This window comes from Andrena cerasifolii, chromosome 15 (genome assembly GCF_050908995.1).
Source record: "Andrena cerasifolii isolate SP2316 chromosome 15, iyAndCera1_principal, whole genome shotgun sequence".
NCBI classification, from domain to species: Eukaryota; Metazoa; Arthropoda; class Insecta; order Hymenoptera; family Andrenidae; genus Andrena; species Andrena cerasifolii.
Genome location: NC_135132.1, coordinates 5,580,168 through 5,602,900, shown reverse-complemented (window position 1 = coordinate 5,602,900; position 22,733 = coordinate 5,580,168). Strand labels below are relative to the sequence as shown.

The window sequence follows — 22,733 nt, the reverse complement described above, 5'->3', positions numbered from 1 at the left end:
TCGATGCGTCTGTTATTGGATATCCCTTGTACTACCTCCTACGAGACACCAGATCGTGGAAACTCAAATGAATTAGAACTCTCAGGTAACTCTCTAAAAATATCTAAAAATTCATTCTCGTGTAATCCCTTAAAAATTTTAGGATTTTTTTAAAGGAAACTGTAACACATAGGGTACAAAGTCTTTTTGGTATTGGTTTATATATATTTTAAGATGACAATTTAAAAAAAAAAATTATATTTCAAGATAGGCACATCCAAACTCAAAAATCAAAAGATTTCCTTCAAATATATGAGTAGGGTTATCGTGTGACCAGTCATTACTGCAAAATATTGAAAATATTTAAAATATTGAAAATTCAATGATTGGTGCATGTTTTAGTAGAAGTGCCCGAAACTGGAAACATTATTTTAAGAAAAACTTTCGATTTTTGGTTTCAAATGAGCCTATTTTGAAATATCATGTACACTGTGTTTTTATCACTATTCATTCAAGACTGTAATCGGAGAAAAAAACAATAACATATTTTTTGTCATCTTAAAATGCGTATAAATCAATACCAAAAGGACTTCTCACCGTATGTGTGACAGTTTTCCTTCAAGAAAATCCTAAATTTTTTAAAAGGCTGCCCCCTTAAGTAGTCAAAATGCCCCCTTAAGTAGTGAAACCTTTCTGAGCGATTGCTTCTGCCAGAACAAGTTTGTACTTTGAAATAAACATTCGTGGACTCTCGATGTATTGCAAAAATTATCGCCGCAAACACACTCGAAAACCGTGGACAACAAGCAAATCCCACGGCGTGAAAACACGCCGGCGCCACTCGGGGTGTGTAATTATTCCCCGTGGAAGGTCCTTCAAATATCCATCTGACCCATCAACATCGATGCTCCAGTTCATACGTCAATCGCAAATCCTGCAGCACAATGTCGACTACTCGTGGTCCACATAATTTCATCCTTCCCAGCAGAAGCACCCCGCTCCCAACGAAATTTACGTTATGCTCGGTCACGTTTCAGAGACACACTGCCATGATTCCTGGTCCCTTTTCTTCCCCACCGAACCGCCACCCTTCTTCACCCCTTTCTTCGCGGCACGCCGGGACTCTGCTCCCTCATGCAAGGAGAGAGTCACTCTCATCAGCGACAAGCCCTCGAATCGTGATGCGCTTCGGCGGCCCTGTTTCGTCCTCCTGTCCGCGCCGCCTTTCGGAGGGTACATTATGCAATGAGGGTACTCGTCGAGTCAAGGGTACTTTCCGGTAAGACGCGCGAGGGTGTCTAAGGTCCCTCCCCGTAGCGACTCAAAAACATTTCTTGCTGGCTGAGTAACGGTCTGTTAAAAGTTAGATTAGTCTAAGTAGTCTGAAAGCTCTAATGACTAAATGGCACAGGGGAAAAACGACAGGGGCGGGGGAGTGTGCGGCGAGGACAGGCAAGCGAAAGAGGGTAAGTAGTTCTTTACTATGATTTGGGTCAGAGACCCGTGAACCGAGACAGGGTGTTGTCAGGATGGAAGTTTAGGATGGGAAGTATAGGTGGGTGGAATATTTGATGGGGCTGAGACTTAGTACTCAATGGACACTTGCGACCCATTAGTTGAATATTAAATTAACACTGATTATGTGTGTGGAATAGCACTCTGAGGCTGGTCTACTAGGTGTAGAAGAGCTGGGACAGGCGGATTATGCTTCAAGCTGTGCCCATAAGTAGACACCAAGACCGAATAGACTTGGAGGTGGCATCTATGGTTCCCCAGGACTTGGTGATTGAAAAAATCCTTGCTCACGGATTCAAAGACAGCGTATACCTCAAGGAGCCAGACTTGCCAAGGCTCCCCGGCTAGTGATCTCTCCTGCAAGACCACTACGCTTGGGAACACGTGTCCAGGCCATCAACCGATCCCGAAAATCATTTCGGATGGGCGGCTAGAATCGCCTGCTCAGCAAGTATCACCCGCAGAACTCGGCGTAACACGAAAACGGACGCGGGGGAACGAAAGAAACGACCCGCCTACGGGGATCTCGCCCTGACCCCTTCGTGCAGCTGATAAGAGATAAATTACAAGTCTCTGTGGCGGCTCGTAATGAAATCCGGCGGTGCTAGGTGGCACATAATCTACGCCAGATAGGACACGTACGTCGTAGACCTGGTCGATCCGGGGTGTACATGTATAAATCTACACGGGGACAAAAACGAAGGCAGACAGACGGGCACACGGACTGGGTAGAGGTGTGCAGGCTCGCGTCTGCACGACACTATCGGGCAATGGAGAGAACCCCTCAAACCCGTCTAAGCCCCAGCTAAACACGGCCGAATGTCTATAACTCTCAGAACTCGTCCGTCTCGAATTAACCTCTCTCAATTAAGACAATGGTCCCTGCCACTCCCCTACCCCTCCTCGCCGGGACATCCTCTTCTCGTCGAAGCGAGAATGGAGGGCCTGGAAGGAAGGATCTCACGGGTTCTCAAGGCTCGCCTCTGTCCCCCCGTTGCTCAGGGAATGTATATTTATGTAAAACTCGAGGATTCGAGGGTGAAGGACCCCAGCCATGGGGGATTGCTAGCTTTCGGTCTCGCACGCTGGACAGCTGTTAGCAAGTAAAACAGAAAACTTTGCTCCTTTCGGGGCTGAAACAGGATTATTCCCGTCGATAAGGCGGCACGATTTTGACGTCTGCTAACGGGGGACTTGATTATGCCTTTTTGATGTGTTTGACTGTGGGCTTGCTGGATTTAATCTGATATACTGCCAACGGAATTGAGAGTGGTTGAAGAACGCAAGTTGCGCTGGCTACTTGATTTACTGCAATCAAATAGGGCTTGTTGGCTTGTGTTAGTAATGGACACTGTCGAATAGCTTCACAGCACTGCGCTAGATGTCTATAAACAATTCTTATTTTTCAAGCTTAAAGGAGACCGCACAGGTTATGCAATCGGTTCTGGAATGAGACTGGGTGGACATTGTAGTGCACACCTAGTGTTACAAAACTGTAAAGGGTTTTTGTACAGTGGGCCTTCGTTTTCGAGAAATTTGAGTTCAAAGTTTTGCGCGACAGTAGTATTTCAGTTGTGCAAACATTCTTAGCAAGCAACGGTGGTAGCTGCGATATTAAGATGTTTGGCTACGGTGCTGGAGGTCTTCGGTTCGATTCCCTGGTGCCGCGCTTGTTTTTTTTTTCTTTTTCTTACCGTAGTAATGCAATGGCTGCACCTCAAATTATTTTGCGCTGTAACGATGTTAATAATATATATTATTACAATAATACTGCACACAAAGTACAAACATAATACAAGTGCAGATATAATATAAATATAATAAAACCGCAAATTACAAATAATATCAGTGCAACAATATTAATATTATTATCATTATCGATGATGTATTAAATTTACTACGTCTACAAGTGTGAGTGCTTTTATATATTTAAAAAATATGCCGAAGACGTCGCGGGCTGCAGACTATCGAATAGACTTTAACGGCAGTTAGAGCTCCGGTCATATCTGACCGTAGGGATAGTCGTATACAGTAATATTGTTGCAACTGATATTATTTGTAATTTGCGGTTTTATTATATTTATATTATATCTGCACTTGTATTATGTTTGCACTTTGTGTGCAGTATTATTGTTGTAGCGGTTGTTTGTTACTTCGCCTCCATATTGGAGACGCGACTTTTCTGTACCTTTGTGCACGCTTGGGTTTTCCCCCGTGGGCCTGGGTGAGTCAGGCTATGGCCACGTAGGCATCTGGCAGCCAGGCTCGCCCAGGTCTGGGTTTTTCCAGCGCGGGGACGCGCTTTTCGCGCCAAAATTTGCCGCGCGTTTTCGGCGTCGCTTGAGGGACGCGTCCCTCTGAGAGGGCTGTATAAATAGCCTCCAGAGGTGACGCGCGCCCTCACTCACTCTGTGGAACTGTCTTTAGTGGCATCGACTCGCGCCGTTTAGAATAAATTGTTACTACACTGATTCGCAGTGCATCACCTTTTCTCGCGTATTAAAAGGAGTGTGGTGTAAGAGATTGTAGTCGTCATTATTCCATTCACCCCTCATTGTAATAATATATATTATTAACATCGTTACAGCGCAAAATAATTTTAGGTGCAGCCATTACATTACTACGGTAAGAAAAAGAAAAAGAAAAAAAAACAAGCGCGCACCAGGAATCGAACCGAAGACCTCCAGCACTGTAGCCAAACATCTTAATATCGCAGCTACGACCGTTGCTTCCTAAGAATGTTTGCACAACTGAAATACTACTGTCGCGCAAAACTTTGAACTCAAATTTCTCGAAAACGAAGGCCCACTGTACAAAAACCCTTTACGGTTTTGTAACACTAGGTGTGCACTACAATGTCCACCCAGTCTCATTCCAGAACCGATTGCATAACCTGTGCGGTCTCCTTGTTAGACTAAGGGATTTCTTACTGCACTACTTAATATTCCTCTATACAAATGCTTGAAAAATAGTTCTACAAACATACTAGGTGTCACTTACTATGAAAATAGAATCAAAAAATGGTCCAGTCACATTGGTCCGAAAGCCGAACTTACAGCGAACTGTCTGGAAACTGGCAAAGCAGTTAATAGCTTTCGCCAAAAGAAATACACAGAATTATGCGAGTAATTGCGGTACGACATCCCGGTGATAGTGATCCGCAACTCAAACTTGCACTCAGTGGCCCCACAGTTAGCAAAGTGTCTACTGGCTTGCACCAAAAGAAGCACAGGAATTATATGTCATCAAGAACAACGAAAGGGAGCAACCAATTTTCTACAGATTTCCCATTATTCTCGAATCGTGGCCACGCGCTATCGATCAGCACGAGCCAGCTACGAATGGAGCAACACGATGTCACGGGCGCAGAGGAGCCAGGAAAACGCAATACAGGAATGCAGAGGCATCGAGGAGGCAGGAGCAAGCAACCGGAAGAAGGAACGTCGGTACGCCTCTCTATTCCCTTTTAGCTATTGCTTCGCCTGGAAGGGGCACTCTCGCTTTCGCCGAAGACGATGGGGCTTATCGATTAATCGGCCTAGCCGGACGAAGAACTTGAACCGCCTCGACTTCGAATCGAGCTGGGATTCGATCCAGCCGCGTTTATCTTCGCGCTGGCAGCTCGACGCTCTGGAATTTGATCGCGGAAGGGAACTTCCGAGAGGAAATTGATCGTTCCACGAGGATACGTGACGAATATTGAAATGGACTGGGGGTGGCCGAAAAGACTCTGAAATGGGACGAGCAGTTCTTAGCGGTGATGTTGATTTGCGATGTTGTACGACATATTGTGTCGTGTACTGCTCAAAACAATTAGGTGCACCTGGAATATTCGCTGATTTTCAGATCCAAGAGAACCAACTAAATGTCACGGACAGAAAATGAATAAAATAAAATATATTAGAAAAATCGTTCGCAGCATGTTTAAAAGATCCCACTGCAAATCCTCGCAATTGATGGCTCGGGAATTCAAGCCTCGTAACTGAAATAATCCTGCTCGAATGAAAGGAAGAGGGTTTCTAATTGGAAGCTCGACAGTGTATCGCAAAGCAGAGTTCGATTTCCATATTGGAAACGATCAGCGGCAATATGAAGGGCCAATTTAAATTACTTCGCCTAAGCCCTTGGTACGTTCACGGGGAATTTGTCATAAGCCGACAGGAATTCGATGTAAAATCAAAATATACGACACCATTTCAATAAATAGATCACTCGATAATGTCGTCACGCGAACCTGCATAAATATAGATCGGCTTTACATTACACCCTGATGTATACGATATCCAGGAATTCGACGAGCGCTCACAGACACTTTAGTCAAATTTTCCACTACATTTTGCATCTGCCAAATAAATTCAGTCCGCAACTTCTCAAATCATTCAAATGAAACACCACTGCCACATAAAAAAATGTCCACAACCAGACAGAGTAAATGAAATCTAGAAATTTAAGCTTTTAATTTGAAAAATATTTCCCATGACGTTAGAAAAACTTCTAGCAAGTGTAAAAAATTAAGGGATGAATACAAGATGTTACTTTCAGGATATCCCGAAGGATTTATGTGAAGGAGACCTCAAACAGTTTTAAGGTTAGAAAGTATTTTAATTTGGCGTTCCAATGATTATGATTCCCAAGGTCCAGGCATGAAAGCACGATACACGCTGTATTATACGCAGCGTGATGCGCGTAGGCGTGCCTTGCTCTCCATTTCCCAGGATTCCCCATTAATCCGTGACCGTAACTCTGGGATATCCTTTGTGCCGCGTGGAAAAGCGGCCGGCTACGTGCTCGCGTTACCCAGTATCCCTTTAGTGTACTTTGAAGACGCTTTCAAAAAACATCGACTCTAATTATGTTACTTTTTTACAACAACCCTCCCTCCCTGGCACGTCTCACTTTTGATCGTGGAAAAGGGAGCGACGTTCGCCTCCGCGCGCATCCACAAAGAGCTCCCTAGATTTTTAATGACCCCTGAAAGACGCAGTCGCAAGGACTGGGCGGCATTAATCAGTGTCACTTGATACATTTCCACGTATAGATTGTATTACTCAGGTTTATCGGACTTGAACGACCCAATTTTTCTGAATAATCACGGCTCCCGCAAGTGTTAATTACCCGGCATCGGCAGTAGAGTCACGTCCCCTTGTGGAAGCAGCGGGAACTAGAGTAGGCTGCAATTTATGGACAAGGGATAGCTGATGAAGTCTAGTAGCTGTCTTACAGATAGACAATCCCGTTCTGAAGCCTTAAAGCCGCTTTCCTCGAAATTACTTCCTCACAACTGGGAATATCTTTGTCTAGTCAACCCCGGCATCGATTTCAAATTTGCCGCGCAAATACGTGATACGAATGGTTACCATAACCTCACTCGTCTTTGGAGAAGAGGTTATGATTGCGGGCATTAAAATTAATTTTTACTCGCGAGGAATGCGACGATGAAATTCAATTGTGAATTGTGATTATATCTGAAAGAATTTGTGAAAACAGAGGGAAGTGGAAAACGCAAGGTCGATTTGGAAAAGGCATGCAAACGGCAGTTACCATGGTAAACCAAGCTTGCGAATTAAAGTAATTCCCTAAATGAAAATCTTTATTACGCGGGATCTCAAACACGGCCGCGCACACAACGGCTGCGCGGCGGAATTATTTCGAAATTAGAGATAAAAGTGATTTAGAAAGGAAGGGTTAATTGTCCGCGGCCCGTGGAATGGAAACCTCTCTGGATCCGCAGCGGCTTTATTTACTTCTTCCAAAGAAACACTTTGACCCCAACCCCTAACCCTCAAAGCCGGAGCTATCTTCCAGGCTCCCCGCGCGTGCGGATGAGAAGGAGCATAATTTCAAAGCTGGTAAAGAAAGGCGGCTGCTTGAACGGCTGTTAAGGGGAAATGAATTTTAAACACGATTTTCATATGTGAAGGATAACGTACGTAGAATTATTTTAAATGGCAGATTTTGCCGTGCAGAAATTATTTGCACAGAACGTTTGAAATATCCTTTGGACCTGCGTAAGTGCATGTATGTGTTAATTCAGTCTCCTGTCTCCCTCAGCAAACAAGATATCGGGGTAGTAAGATACCACACAGCCATGGTACCAAGTAAGCAAGGTACAAAGAGAACGAGGTGGGAAGGTGCCAAGATGCATAGGTAGCACAATGTAAAGATATTCTACTAGTTCATGAAGAAGACAAGATGCTCAGGTATTTAGGCATCAAGATATTTAATCACCAATACATATTTAAACACCTAGATACCAAGATCTTAACAGACCAAGAGACCAACATACCAAGATGTCGATACTCTTCTACAACAAAATGGCAAGATACCAAAAGACCAGGTTGCCAAGAAGCCCAGTTTCAAGTCACTAAGATCACATAATGCTCAGAGACCTAGACACCAAGTTCCCACTAACCTTGATATTAGGCCAGCCAGATACTATTATGACTGGGTACCTAGATATCCAGATCTCCTCATGCTCAGAAACCTAGATATCAAGACCCCCTCATGCCTAGATACCTAGAAACTCAGTTGTCAGGATTCCAACACCTAGACTCCAAGCCCTCAAGTCGTCGCGTTGCCAACAAATTAATCCCGTGACTGTTGACGCGGTGCCCCTGACTCAGTACCCAATTCAATAATTAACTCAATCCTTATCCTCCACCACCACGCACACTTTACCTACGGAAACGCACAGAGCCGTAAATTCACTGCTATCATTTTCCTCCAATAAAAAGCTCGAAGACCCCCAAGCACACGAAGCCAGAGGGAACCAACCCACCCGACGCATTCCCTATTTGCGCGTGCTGGCAAGAACGCGTTCCGAGAGCCAGCGGGCAAGAGGGGCCTGATTAAACGGCCGTTCAGAGGGAAATGAATTTTAAACACGATTCTCGCATGGCCGGGAGAGAAGGCAGCCGCATAAACGTGAATGGGTGCCGGAAATGATCGCGGAACCGCGTTCCTGTAAAACCTCGCACAGCCTGGGAACGTTTCCGCGCGCGGCTGCTTCGCACGGCCGCCGCGGACTCGAGCGCCAGGCGCGCAGTCCTTCGGGGCGAAATTGATTTACGTGGGGAGGGGAGCCGCGATTAAATAGCGCGGCCGAAAACTCGCAACAAAAGTCGACGGCCGGGTGCTGTTTTATTAACACGATATCTCGACAGATATGAGTTTGAAAGCTATTTTATAAGCTCGGAAACACGCTCCCCCCTCTCGGTGCTCCCCTCCGCCCGCCGTGGCCAAGTTTTAACCATTGTTTCGCTCGTTACGAGGTTTCAGCAGTTGCTCCCACGAAGTCCGACCCAGCGCCACCCAACCCGCACGGCTGGACTGCCACACCGGAAAAGTTGAAACAATTCCGCGCTGCGGCCAGATAAAACCGCGAAAAACGGGCGAAAATTGCCCGGAAAAATAAATGCCTGGGGACGGGCGTGCTGCTGCACACGGAACACGTTTCGCTGATCGCGTGGCGAACTATTAATTGTTGCTGCCTCCCACCCCGGATGTCCTCTCCTTTTTGTCGAGCCAAGAGCGGCCGAGAATGAACAGGGCATCCTTGTTACGAGTTGGCGAGCTGTTGTCACACGTGTCACGCTGAATTAATCTCCTCCTGAAGGGAACAATTTAGGGGGACGGGATAACGGGACGTAGTTGTAAGGATCACTTTTTTTTTTAATGAAATGTGTGCCGGGACCGGAGGTGTTGGCTTCGTTTAGCGATGCAGTAATTGTCGTGTGGTCTTGAGGATGAGGGGATCTAATTTGAGATCTGTTGGATTTAATAGCGAATTGGCGTATTGGGAGGGGTTGGACTGAGTTTGTAGATGATATTGTTCGCTTTGGGATGATTTAGAGCTTGTGTTAGGCGAGGTACTTTGTTTTTAATGGGTTGTAGGATTTTGTAAGACGAAGGCGCTTATTTGTAGGTATAGGATTCTGACTCACCACTTGTATCACTGCACTGCAATTGTCTCGAGGTGCCTTCTCCGCCTTGGAATCACCGCATTGTATATGTTGAACGGCAAAGTCTGTAACAAAAATATGTGATGCAACGTTATTAAGTCGTTTAGTGCACAGTAATGGCTGAACAGTAAGTGTCGCACTAGATATCTAACTTTGCCTAATCATCAGTAATGTAGTTCTGATTAAATTTAGGTTAAGCTAGACTAGCTCTGAGTAGACCTAGTATAGGTAGATCTAATTAGGCATACGTTGAGTCCAGATAATTCTTATGAGGTCTAGCATAAACAGGGTTAACTCTAGTTAGGTCTTGATTGACTCTTGTTAGGTCTTGATTGAGTCTAGTTAACTCTGATTCGTCGTAGAATATATCCAATTAGCTCTGAGTACTTTAGGTATATCATGGACCTAATAAGCTGTAATTAGGTGTAAATTAGACCGAGATCATCCTAATTATGTGTAAGTTGGGCATAGTTTGCTCTAATTAGATGTGAGTTCAACCGAGTTCACTCTAATTAGTTGTGAGTTAAGCGTAATTTACTCTAATTAGGATGACTTGAGCCTAGATCACTGTGATTAGCTGTGAGTTGAACCTAGAACCCTTCAATCAGATGTGAGTTAAGCCTAGATCAGTCTAATTAGGTGTGAGTTAAGCCCAATTCAGCCGAACTAAGTCTGAGTTAAGCCTTATTAACTCTGTTTATGTATATATTTAGCTTTGTTAACCTCAGTCAGGTTTGAGATAAATTTCGTTAGGTCCAACTCGGTCTAAGTTAAGCATATTTATCTTTAATTAGGTTTCCAATAAATCTGACTCGTTCTGATTGGTTTTAGGTTGCGCTTAGGTACATTTCACTACGTCCAGCACAAGCTTCTACCTAAATCAGGTCTAGTTATCTATAATAACACTCAAATTAAGTCTGAGATAAATTCTACAAAAATTGTTCCCCCTATAAGACTACCCATAAATCCATTCACTATCTTCCCCAACAAATTTTTTACTCATCTTCCTGCATCATATTTTACTGCAGAAGATAACGATACAATTCATGAACAGTGGTGTATCTCAGTCCACTTCTGCAGGAACAGCATCCCCATCCTTATCACCGCCCTGCAAAAGGGCAAGTGCACAAACAGCTATGTCTGCAAAGGGTTTCCCTGCGCTGGAAAATAATTTGGCTGGTAAGCGAAAATCGAAACGGGACATGTATTTCACGTACTTCGATCCGGAAGTAGCCTCGACACCGGGCTCGCACGTTTCGGCGTACTCGGCCACTGGAGAGATGCGTATCCACGTTTAAGCACTTTCAATTTCCGTTAGGGGACTCTGGGAATAAATATGCCTGACAGCATTTCGCGGAACGCCAAGATACGGGATCGTGAATACGCTGATACACGCTAGCGCCAGGAGTTTGCGACTGTTTGTTACCGGGGGTAACTGTATCCACATCACTCTGACAGACAGCTAAGTGTTTATACGTAGACACGATACGAGACGTGGCAGACCCAGCCGAGGTCCAAAGACTTATGTCCACTTAACTGAACCAGTCGTTCCTGACACTCGCATAACATTTATAGAATTATATGAAGATGATTGAACAAGCAGATCAGACATGAGTGTAAATGACTTGTTCCAAGTTACCAGTACTGCTCTTAAAATGTGCCACGTTGATAATAGGCCAACTGTGTACCAGGGATATCCAATTCTGATCAGACAACTATCAGTACTACAATAACCTATCAGTACTACTACGATCTTTCTACATTCTTGACTACTGCATGTCAAACCTTGTACTACCAAATTGTAGCAAAAAACAGACATCGAGGTCCTGTGATATCTGATAAAATCTATATTCGTAGATGTATAAACATAGTAGTTTCTGGACCTAGGTAGGTACTAGTGCCATCTTTGAGTCATACCTCGCTTCAGAGGAGCCTCCCTTGTTGTTTTATCAAAAACTACCACCATGTCGATTGCAACACGATTTACTGAACGCTCTGTGTATATCCTTTGAGGGAGATGCATGGCGTATATCAGGGACTGCATACAGCTGTCTGAATCGACTACATGTTGGAGGAAACATCGGATTCGGGGTACATGCACACTCCCGCGACAAATCCTGGCTCGAGGACACGATATTCTCGAGGAGACGGAAAGATTTCGTGGACATCCGTACACAAACCCTCGGAATCGACACGTGTCGGCGAGAAACTGTGCATCGAAGGAGAGGAAACATGCACGGAGCTTCGAAGTTGATTCTTGGATGTAATATCTGCAGCTTCGGTCGTAAACAAACTTGTCTATGGTTCTTCTTGCCAGATCGTGAAACTGTTTTCAGAATTTTTCTTGAACCTACGTTTCCTTGTATATAAAATTTCTGATCGCTTGGGCGTTGAAACGAGTAGTTAGAAGTTGTTTCTCTGCGACTCGATAAGGATTGATGAGATTTGTATGAATGAGACTTGGCAATGGTGGTTAAAGTAAAATTGTGATAACTATACATCAGGCAATTAAGTTTCAAAGATGCACTTAGATACATTTTGACCCAATATTATATTAAGTATTATGTGGTTTTTGGGTTATTTGCTGTTTATTCAAATTGTCCCTGACTTAACCTAAACTGAGTCTCATTTAGATTCACTTTGAGTCATTAGTAGTTCAAGATCAATTTTAGGTTAGGTCTATGTCTGCTCTGCATTAAGTTTAAATCTAGAATTATTTAGAATTTATATTAAGTACCTATTAGGTATAAAATAATCTGTATTAGGCATAAGTTAAGTATGAGTTGGATCGAGATGAAAATGTAGGTTAGGTTCAAAAGATTCAAATCTTTTATAACCACTCTCCAGTGGTGCTAGGCTATAGCTCTGTGTAGCCATTTTAGGTGTACTATTCTAAGTCTGTCTTTAAGTTTAAATTACTTCTGAGATTGGTTAGCTCCTACGACTATTAAGTGCAGGCAATAATTTGCTCCTATACAGATGTATACACTTATTGCACATCACTATTCATTAAGCATTAGTATTGGTATCAATGTATTGAAAAAGTTACACATACTCTGTAGCACATTATGAATAAACAGATACCTTCCATGAAGTAAATTACTATCTTATAACAAGGTAACGAACAAAATTAATGAATTCGTTCTTTGAATGCTCATGGTAATGTAAATTTAGCGCTGCTATTCCCACGCACACTTTACACGAGTGTCTCATACAGGGAAGTTATTGTTTGCCTATCGTTTGCAAAGAGCTGTAGATAAAACTACGGGTAATGTCCGTTCGTAAAAGATTCACGGAGCGAACGATCGGTCCCCAGGAACCCGTAGAGGCAGAAAAACCGCCCTCATAGGAGGCGATCTTTTAAACGCAGAATGCAGTGGAACGAGTGTAAAACAAGCCGTCCCGTGAAACGTGCACTTGGAGATATTGCTGAGAACAGATAAGAGCGAATATTTGGGGAATCCGCATGAATCGTAAATGGAATTCCTCGGATACCGAATTGTGTTTCAGGAAAATGCCATAATAAGTACACGGTAATTTCTGATAACAATTTCCTACGAAGCAGAGATTTACCTTTATCCTAATTCTAGCCCCATTAGTTCTCTTATCCCCAATCTAGTCCTGCTTATACGAACTTGGCGCTACTAACTTTACCTCAGAGCTACTAGCCCCTAGTATACAGCTACCATCCCTAATTTACAAGTAGCAGGCTTCAGTCTAGAGCTATCAGTATTCCGAGAGTAGCCATTGGTACCAGGCCAGCAGAAACACTTCAACTTCTAACATCACAATAGTAACGAAACCTGACCACAGAGGAGCTACCTCGAGCAGTGCTCTAAGTACCAATCCTAATAGCACCACAAATAACGCAATATCGTACATCCAAAGGTTGACAACAAACCTTTGGCAGCAGAAACCCCTGCAAACCGAGCCACCAGTGTACCAACAAACCCGTCCTCCTCATTCGCAAACGCTCCGCGCCTTCAATTATCTACCACTGGCCACCCGGACCAGGTTGGATTCAATTTTATCGCCCAACCGAGGTGACATAAACGTAACAGAGCTGGCCGTCGATACGCAGCAAAGGTCCCCAGGAGCCGCGGCTGACGGATGACCGTCGCAGGGGACGATCCTTTAAGCGAGAGAGATGGCGCCACGGTCGGCGACAAAAAGGTCAGGCCTGCAGGCGTCTAGCAAACGAGGCTCGAGCGCGCCAGGAATCGTGGCTGGTAGCGCGATCCACCGACGGCGAAATTGATGGCAAGGACAGAAGTTTAGTGGCCGCCTATATATCTCGCAAAGGAGCCGCGGCAGGAAAAAGGGTGGAAATAGGGGAATACCAGCAGGCAGAAGAGGTCGCTCTCCCTCAAGTCTCGAGGTTTGTAACGTTGGTAACCGAGCCGACGGCTTGCCGGGACGGCGGGAGGAGGAGAGTGGCAGAGAGAGGCAGCGGAGGGAGGTGAAAATGGGGAGGAAAGTCGTGGTCGATGCTCGGTCATCGAGAAAAACTCCTGGCCCCCCTCTATCTGCTATTTCACTCGAGCCTCTGTTCGCGGTAATCCGGACTGTCTATGGGTGTTCGCGTCCGTGTGCAAAAAGAGGATCGCGAGATCGGCCACTCGTGGAAGGGCCCGTGGAGATCTTAAATCGCCGTCGCATGAAATCGCCCTTGAAAGCACTCGCCATCTCGAGAACCGATCCCCAATGTGGACAGACGTACACGGGGATCAAGCCAGCCGGCGAATATACATCGGTTATTCTCCGTGGAAGCTCCAGTTGGGCTGAGATGTTATTCAATACGCTCAGTCTGTTTGATGTTACATGTATTAATATAGTATTATGGGGCTGCATTCGTCTATACGACCTCAGCTTTTCAGACGTCTGCGACAAATGGTTTTAGAGGCAAGGTGGCGCCATTGCTGTCTGTCGATTCTGCATGCTGACCTCCTAGGAGGATATGAGGATTTTGAGGTTAAAATAATGATAAAAGTTGAACGCGAAGGTGTTACCCTAGTCAGTGTTCTGAAGACTAGTATGTCAGGGTCGGCTTGAACTTTTGCGGGGCCGGGTTCCAAAATTTTGCGGGGCCCAAAAAATGCTTCTAAATTTTATAATAATACAAATTTATGTACTATTGCGAGATGAGAAGAAGCAAGACTATAACCAAGCAGAAATGTCACAGGGGCAAGGGGAATCGCCCGCTCGCGTCAACATATCCCCTCCAACACAGTTCGTCCCGTGACGAAGAACGCAAACGAAACCAATCGCAACAATCCGCGGATATGGACAGCCGCTAAGAACCGAAAAGTAGGACTTCTTGGAGGGGACAAGGTGGAGCGAGCGGGCGATTCCCCTTGCCCCTGTGACATTTCAGCTTGTGGGTAGTCTTGCTTCTTCTCATCTCGCAATAGTACAGGGCCCCGCAACATTTACGACGAGCTTTCTGTGGACAGCGGGGCCTTTTAAAGCGCGGGGTGCTCAACGAACGTCACACAACGCCTCTGTCGAAGCTACCTTGTTTTATGTCTGTTATGATAACTAGCAGGACCACTTATATGACTGTCAATGATACTAGACATGATCCCTATAGATGTATATTATTTCACCTCCTGTTTCGCTCGAAGAATCAAGAGGCAGGGGTTAGTAGTGGGGGACAATCAAGTAGTGTGGTGGGGGAAGCCTCTCGACCGCCTTGAATAGCCAATTGACTTTATTATTACTATACTATCATCTACTCTTGCGGTGTATAGATTAATACTATATAGTAACAGATCACCTTAGAATAAAATAATAGGTGGTTTTAGTTAACAATACAAATATAATACAACGTAACAACCCTCATGCCCTAAATTATTTTGTCTATTAATAAAGTTTTCAATAAAATTTTAATACACATCCGTAACGCACAGTCTGCTTATCAAATAATAAATGTGCATAATATTCACGCTGGCATTCGTCTTCAACGCCACACTACAGATTTCCTCGTACCGCGTATTATAAAAATGGAAAAAAAATACGAATAAACAAATATTCGATAATCTGTTCCTCGCGTATTCAGCAGATTTGCTGTATTTACAAAGCACAGACGATGCGTATTCATTACCATTCCCACCCGTACGGCGCGCATTAATATATTTTACGTGTAATTCTTATGGGAAATCGGGCTGTATGGTCAGCAGGAAAATTAGCGATGACTTGTTTGCACGAGAATAAACCCATGCAACGGACGAGAGGATGTTTCAGGACGGTGTTGACACATAATGACAACGTGCAAAATATATCGTGGCGCTTAATGAGCCGAAATATTTGTTCAAAATAAAATAACTCCGGTCCATTTGATACGTTGGCTGCCATGCTGCTTGCGATTCCGCATTTTCGAAAAATTTATCACTGAGTAACGATTCTTCTTTAAACATGATTGTATTTCGCTGTTCCATATTAAAATAATATCAAATAAAGGAAGAAGTGAAGTAATATAAAATGAAATAAACTGATTAAAATATTTGGTATAAAATATTCGATAATAAAATATTACAAAATTTTCTAATTTTTGTGATGCTACAAAATTTTATAATATAATATATTTGTCGAACAATATATATTATTTTAGGGGTGTTATTTTTTTTTAGAGAAATCCTATTATTGTTTCATATGTGATCGCATGAAGGAAATTGTAAAACTGTTTCGAAAAAATTTCTGTACACTTTTACATTTTTCAATGCCTGTGTGTAATAAATAAAATGGACACAGGAGGGATCGTACAATATCCTGTTTCGAAGCGGTTGATATGAATTTCAAACAGTCCACTGATACGGATTTCAATTAAAGAAAATATGAAAATGCGGTATTGAAGATGGTATCGGCGCGCTATTTTGAATGTAATCAAATTCCATTCGTTTGAATAGCGCCAACTGAGCTGGGAGTTATTTGATCGCGCTCTTTTTACACCGTGCGAGTTTATTTTGTACTGGCTGCAGTTTGATAATCGCGCGGAATATTCAAGAAGCACAGATTTTAAATTGTAACTCTCGTTTCTTGCTAATTACGAGGTTTGGCGAAATTTTACATAGCAGTACAATACATCTGGCGCGATACAACCGATTGGAAATTATTCGAATACTAAATTTGCATTTAAATGGTTGCTTTACAATACAATTGCTCGTTTATAGGGTTATGAATTAGAAATTTATTAATCTTGGAAATATATTATGGTCGAATATAACAAGGGTGTTCTAGGATATCTCTATTTAAGGAAAATTAATCGTCCTCAGTCCTTTTAGTCCTTTTACCAAATAGCAAACCACTTTCTATTATATGTTGACTCTATATTTCAAATATTATATTTGTCTTAAGTCAGACTTTATAGAGCAGATAACATGGCAGTCCTCACAATATAACGAGAGAATATCGTATTTCTCGTTTGCATCGACCTTCTGTTCTATTTCCGATTCAAAAACGAGGACAATTGCTCTAGTGACCTGTAAATTTATTTCTATCGTATTTCCGAATAACAGATATAACATTCTTTCAATTGTCCTGAGTTCGCCGGCAGAAGTATGTCACATGAATTTGGGTGTATATCCAGCTGTGTTATATTAAAACCTATCTATCCCGATAAATATCAATATTCAAGAGGATACAACGCAATATCCGATAAAATAGGAACGAAGCAAGGATTTCAAGCAGCCATAAATTGGAGTACTGAAGACTATAAGTATCTAGGACTTAAGTACTTAAGGGCTCAGTTAATCAGGAAGCTGAGGACCCAAGTAGTCAGTAACTTGAGGATCCCAATATTTAGGAATCCAAGGACCCCAATAGTGAGGAGTCGAAGGACCCCAAAAGAACTCAACATATAGGAATCCGGGAACCTAACCCAGACCTATTTACAAATCCAAGGACCCAAGTACCCAGGAACGCAGAAGCTTGAAATCTAGAAACTCAACGACCCCAATATCCAGGAAAGTACCTAACCTAGGCCGAGATAAATCCCAAAACTTCCGAGAAGAAACTTCAACAATTAAATATCTACAAGACATGAAACCCCAGGAACCAGCGAACGGGGCGAAAGTTATAGCAAGTGGACTGATCCATGGATCCCCCTAACGACACGCAACACGTCCGCCCGTGCACGACTGAAGCACCCCAACATCCATTCCTCGCCCGGCCTGGAGCAGCTACCGAAGGAATTAAAGGGCAGCCTTCTGATGCCCGTAAAACCGTTTCCCTTTACAACTGCACGTTCCGCACTCGCTGGCGACTTACCGTCAAGAACCTTTTATCTTCTTCGACATAACGTAACGCGGACATTACGACTGCTCCCGTGTCGGCCTCTTTCGCGGACATTCCCAAGATAAACCAGACGCTGGAGACCGTCGGGGTGGTGGGTCGTACCTCCTCCCCGACGGCTACGTGTCGACGTACATGGCGTCTTCGGTGAGCGTCTACCGCAACGGCCACGGAAGGAGAGGAAGAAGGATTTACGAGCACACGGCACCCAAGGAGATCCCGGAACGAACCGCAGCGAGGAATATCTGCTACACGCCGCGCCCCTGTGTGCAGGGGACAGACACACCTAATGCATCGGCCAGGGCTGTCTCTATGGTACCACTAGGCCTGGCGGTTTTAAAGTAGTCAGCCGTCTCGATTGCGTTCGTGTCGGCGGAGAGTGTTATATGACGTGCACGATTCAGGATTATCGTGTGCTAGGCGTTTCTTAGGGAATTAGTCGGGCGGGTGCAGTGGAAATTAAGAGAATGCTTGGTGGTGGATAGCGTTGAAATGAGGGTGTACGTTTGGGGATGGGTTGCTGCAAGTCGCTTCTAGTTTTGTATCAATTACCTAGTAGTCAGAAATCATCCCAGTCCTCAGTGATCGTATCACTACTCAGCTACCTTCAGAGTAGAAAGCCATAAAGCTAGCACTCAACTATCAGTCTAGTAGAGGCCACTTTAAGCGCGAGGAGTTATTCTAGTGCTCAAGAATTTTCGTAATGCCGATGGTCAGGAATTATCCCAATGCCCAAGAGTCAGCCCCACTACTCACGGATCATCCGAGTACTCTGACAGGCTGCCATTCCACCTCCCTCTCACCTCTACGGGACAGGAGTGAGCCAGAAGTGATGGGGACATCGCCAAGCTATTAGCTGTAGGCCAAGCCGAGCTCTCAGCGAATGAATACTGTATACCCGCACCTCCGACACCAAAGATCCCTCCCAAATGCATCAGCAAATCCCGGTAACAGAGGTTAAATGAACCCAAGAGACTTGCTCTTGACGACACCGCCAGTTAACGAACCAAACGTACCAGCTGTCGAAAAGGAATATTCGAAAAGTAAAGCGCGCCAGCCAGCCTCCTTAATCACCGATTCACCCAGTTCACCAGCCGCTGCCTCTCCAATCCGCGACTACGCGGGGCCCCATCCCTCGCGGAGCAGGTCACGGTGCAACGTCGTCGGTTAACTCGGCGAAAAAACCGTCGGGAAGCCGTCGTATGAAAATTCAATAGCGTCGATTCGAGTGGAGACACCCTGCTCGAGCCAGGGAAAGTTGGCTGGAGAGGTGTCGAAGCGTGAGCACCGGCAGCTTGTCGACTTGTAGAGCGGGCGGTGGATGAAGATCGATCGTGAGACGGAAGGGAAGACGGGTGGAGGACCGGTTTGGTTTGGATGCCTCGGGAAGAAGCAGAAAGGGGGTGACGGGGCGCGGGGAGGCGGGAGCTGGAGGATGTTAGAGGTGGCAGAGTACCGCGTCTTAATAGCGGTAGTGGCGTCCTGGCATAGAAAAGGGGGATGACGTTCGGGGGGTTGAGGTAGAATCCAGCCAGCCCCGGTCACGCCAATATTACTTACCACCCCGAGAGAACGATAACTTAATTGATGCACGAACGACGTTAGCACTCGTCGCCGTCACGCGGGGTGACTGTGAATTTTCATGACGATATTTATTTGCACCCCGACCTCGGGGCCAAATGGTAGCTTCTATGGACGCTTTAAGCGCGCATGTGTGTGAACATTTCATAGAGAACTGAATTTTTGCTTATAAAATGCTCTGAGCTCGGATATAGGTTAGGTTTCCTAACCTCAAATGTTCGCGTTCTTTTGGGGATAGCTGTTTCTATGAAATCTTAAGATATCATCTCAAGCTACTATTAACAACTTTTGTACTCATCTGTTAATATAGCTATAGCGGGAATATACAAAGCAATTTAGTTAATAATTGCTAATGTGCTTACATACAAATAGTCTTAGCTTCCTAATGGCATGAGATCCTTTCTGTGTTTTGCTGGATGCTGATGATTTAAAACACCTATTGAGTTCTGAATTTTTCATCGACTTCAGTAAATTTAGCACTTGATTATGAATGAAATCCATCACAGAGGGGACTCATCTTGGACCCACCTGTTAGATACTTAACAGGTAACTCATTTCTTTCATTAATTTCACCTAGACTTTTTTGCCTTCATTCTAAACTTAGACTGACACCCCTCAATTGGAACCCAAACAGATGGAGCCAAAAGGCTGGAGGGGCTGCTCCCCTTGCCCACGTTTCATCCTCTTCCAAAAGCCAGCTTTTCGAATCGAGGTAATGTATTCTGGGCCAAAGTTCGTCGTTTATCGTTTTTAAGCGGCTTGCGTCCCGAAAAATTGCCCTAAGCCCGTGCGTGCATTAATTAATGCTCCGCCAGACGCATTTGCGGCTGTCGAAATGTGTATTAATCGCGACGCTGATGTTTCACTCACCGACGCGGCCGCATTTGCGATCATTATCGATTTCTGCATCGCCCTGTGGCACGGCGAGAGCGATTTTAAAGGATTTTCGTGTCTGCGTAGTGGCCAAAGGGGTATTGGACACAAGATTAGCATTATTGACCGAAACACGCGGCCCCGGCGCTGGCTGGCTTCATAATTTCGAATTTCCACATCACGAAAGACGCATTGTTGTCGAGAGAGTTCGAGTCCGATTCAGTGTAACGCGAATAATGGTGCCTGGACGGGGTAATAACAAATCGTTTCCAGTGTCGAAACAGGGCCATTCGTCTTGCCATGACGATGTGGGATATTTTTCTCTAGCATCCTGTCCTTTCTTTAACCATTCATGTAATTATCCAAGGGTAGTCGATCCTTGGGCGATGATTGCGCGACGGATGCAGAGTCCATGTTGACAGAGAACAAGCTTTTATATTACAATCTAACCATGATCCAAAATTCTTATTTTCTTCAAAAAGTAACGTGTATTTGATTTTTGAAATGGGTCTAACTAGACCCTGTATCCAATATGCGTGGATTAACATTAAAGGGAGAATAAAGTGAAGATGATGGAACACATCTCATATTCATCATCATCACCCCCTAAAAAGACATAACAAAAATCAGAATAATTTAAGTTATAACCACCTTGCCAGTCATTACTAGGTTTATTACATTAAAAGGCACCCCGCGAGCACGGAGGAACGACAATCAGGCAACAATAACAGGGCGCAGGGCGACGCTACGAAATCATTTGTGACAGGACTCCCTCAACTAGCGGCGCCCTGCCGCATGAGCCGTAATTTTGTCAAGAGCCGATGCCACGTCGGGGCTGCTGTATTAGCGTCAAATGACGTTTTCGTCCCGGTGACTGAACACGCGGAATTATGCACGCGTACGCACCCGTCGCGGAGCGTCGCAGGAGGCAGTGCGTCGCGAAACGACCACGTCACTGCCCGCGTTAACAAGTGCCGGAGGGGGGATTCCACGACCCCTGTTCGAATCCAATTTCTTCTAATTCCTCGCAGGGCGATTCGTAATCGTCAGTCAATTTCACCATTGTCAGATAGTTGGGTGGCTAAAGTGATGCCATAAAGTCACCGGATGCGGATTTGTGCCGATGACTGGACGCGGGGATGTTGCGATTCGGGCACTTTTCGAATATTGATAGTATTCCAGTGAATATGCAACATGGCGAATTAATTATACAAATCGGTAATCCCCACGTCGCGCGGACAGCTGTAATCTGCTGGTTGCGCGAACCGTGATAGCTTATGTAGATCGCCAAGCGGCCGGCATGATAATTGAATGGCACTACTGAGCCCCGGGGTAGGTTAATTAATCCCAGGATGTTCGCGAGAAAAATGGAGTAATGTGCTGTGGCTGGCTATTGGTGTAACGCTTGGCCCATCATTCCCCATCGCGGAAGGTTCGCTTTGAGAAAGGAATTATGTTGGGCCCGAGAGCTATCCCGATGACAAGGAATCATCCGTAGAACTCATTGCCAGTGATCATCCTAATACTCAACAACCATCCCAGTACTCACAAGGAAACATTCCCACCTTAAAAAACGCGATAATTTTAAGTACTGATTGTTGGAATAATGTATGTCTGTTCTCGGGGTGTTTATAAATATGTGGGACATTTTCTCAGGATCGATTCTACTCGTCAAAAGAATAAAAAAAGTTAGAATACTGTACAGTCCGCGCGTGGTGTGTTTCACCTTGTTCTTTGATTCTCGCGCTTTTGCATTTTAGTTCATTGTCCTGCACGTGGCGCTGTTGCTGTTTTCGGTCTGTTCTTATGTTCGCTGCGCCTTACTTCACTTCGTACACTTCGCGTGGTGTGTTGCGAGCGTCATTGCATGCGAAGTCATATTCTTCACGTGCAGCTTTTGATCTATATTGTAGCCTTAGCTTTTCCTGCTTTTTTATGAATTTTTATGGACAGTTAGATCAAGTAAAGTGTACATATACTCTGCAGTGGTGGTTTTATTCCCAATACTGATATCAAAATATTTTTAGTGCAGATTCAATAAAGTTCATTAGGTGATTATAAAAATTTATTTAAAAAATCCAGTTTTCTTTCCTTTTTCCTTTTTCTTTGGGGGTGCCAGGGCCCCTTCACTGTGAATTTCCGCCAATAAAAATAGCTTCTTCGATACTCCAATATGCTCTTCATTCACACGATGTTTCACTAAAATTAGAATTTCCAGTTTGCGAAGGTTTTCTTGTCAGTTGTAATCCCAGTGCTCAATAATTATCAACTCTGGAATGAATCCAGGAAGAGCGCAACAATTCCAATACTCAGGTGCCACTCCAAGTGACAGGAACACTTAGCAAGCGTTTTAATCCTGTCTCGGAAGCCACAATACTCCCACCAGGAATCGCTAATGAACCCATAAGAAATAGAGGAGCCAAACTCTTTGGCGGAGATCTGCGTGCAACATATGTATGTACGTATCCGACAATTCCCTGCCGACGGGAAGAGGGGAAGCGCCAACCACGATCCAACTCGAACTCCGGGCCCCGA

The 22,733-nt window shown here is 44.4% G+C and overlaps 1 protein-coding gene across 3 annotated transcripts in view; it reads right to left on the bottom strand.

Moving 5' to 3' along the window:
• Nucleotides 1-22,733, bottom strand: part of LOC143377407 (uncharacterized) — a 433,212-nt gene that overhangs the window by 242,391 nt on the left and 168,088 nt on the right. For all 3 annotated transcript variants that reach the window (XM_076828629.1, XM_076828628.1, XM_076828631.1), the window contains one exon: nucleotides 9,438-9,520. The gene's annotated coding sequence lies outside the window, so the exon portion shown is untranslated. The remainder of the gene's footprint in view (nucleotides 1-9,437; nucleotides 9,521-22,733) is intronic.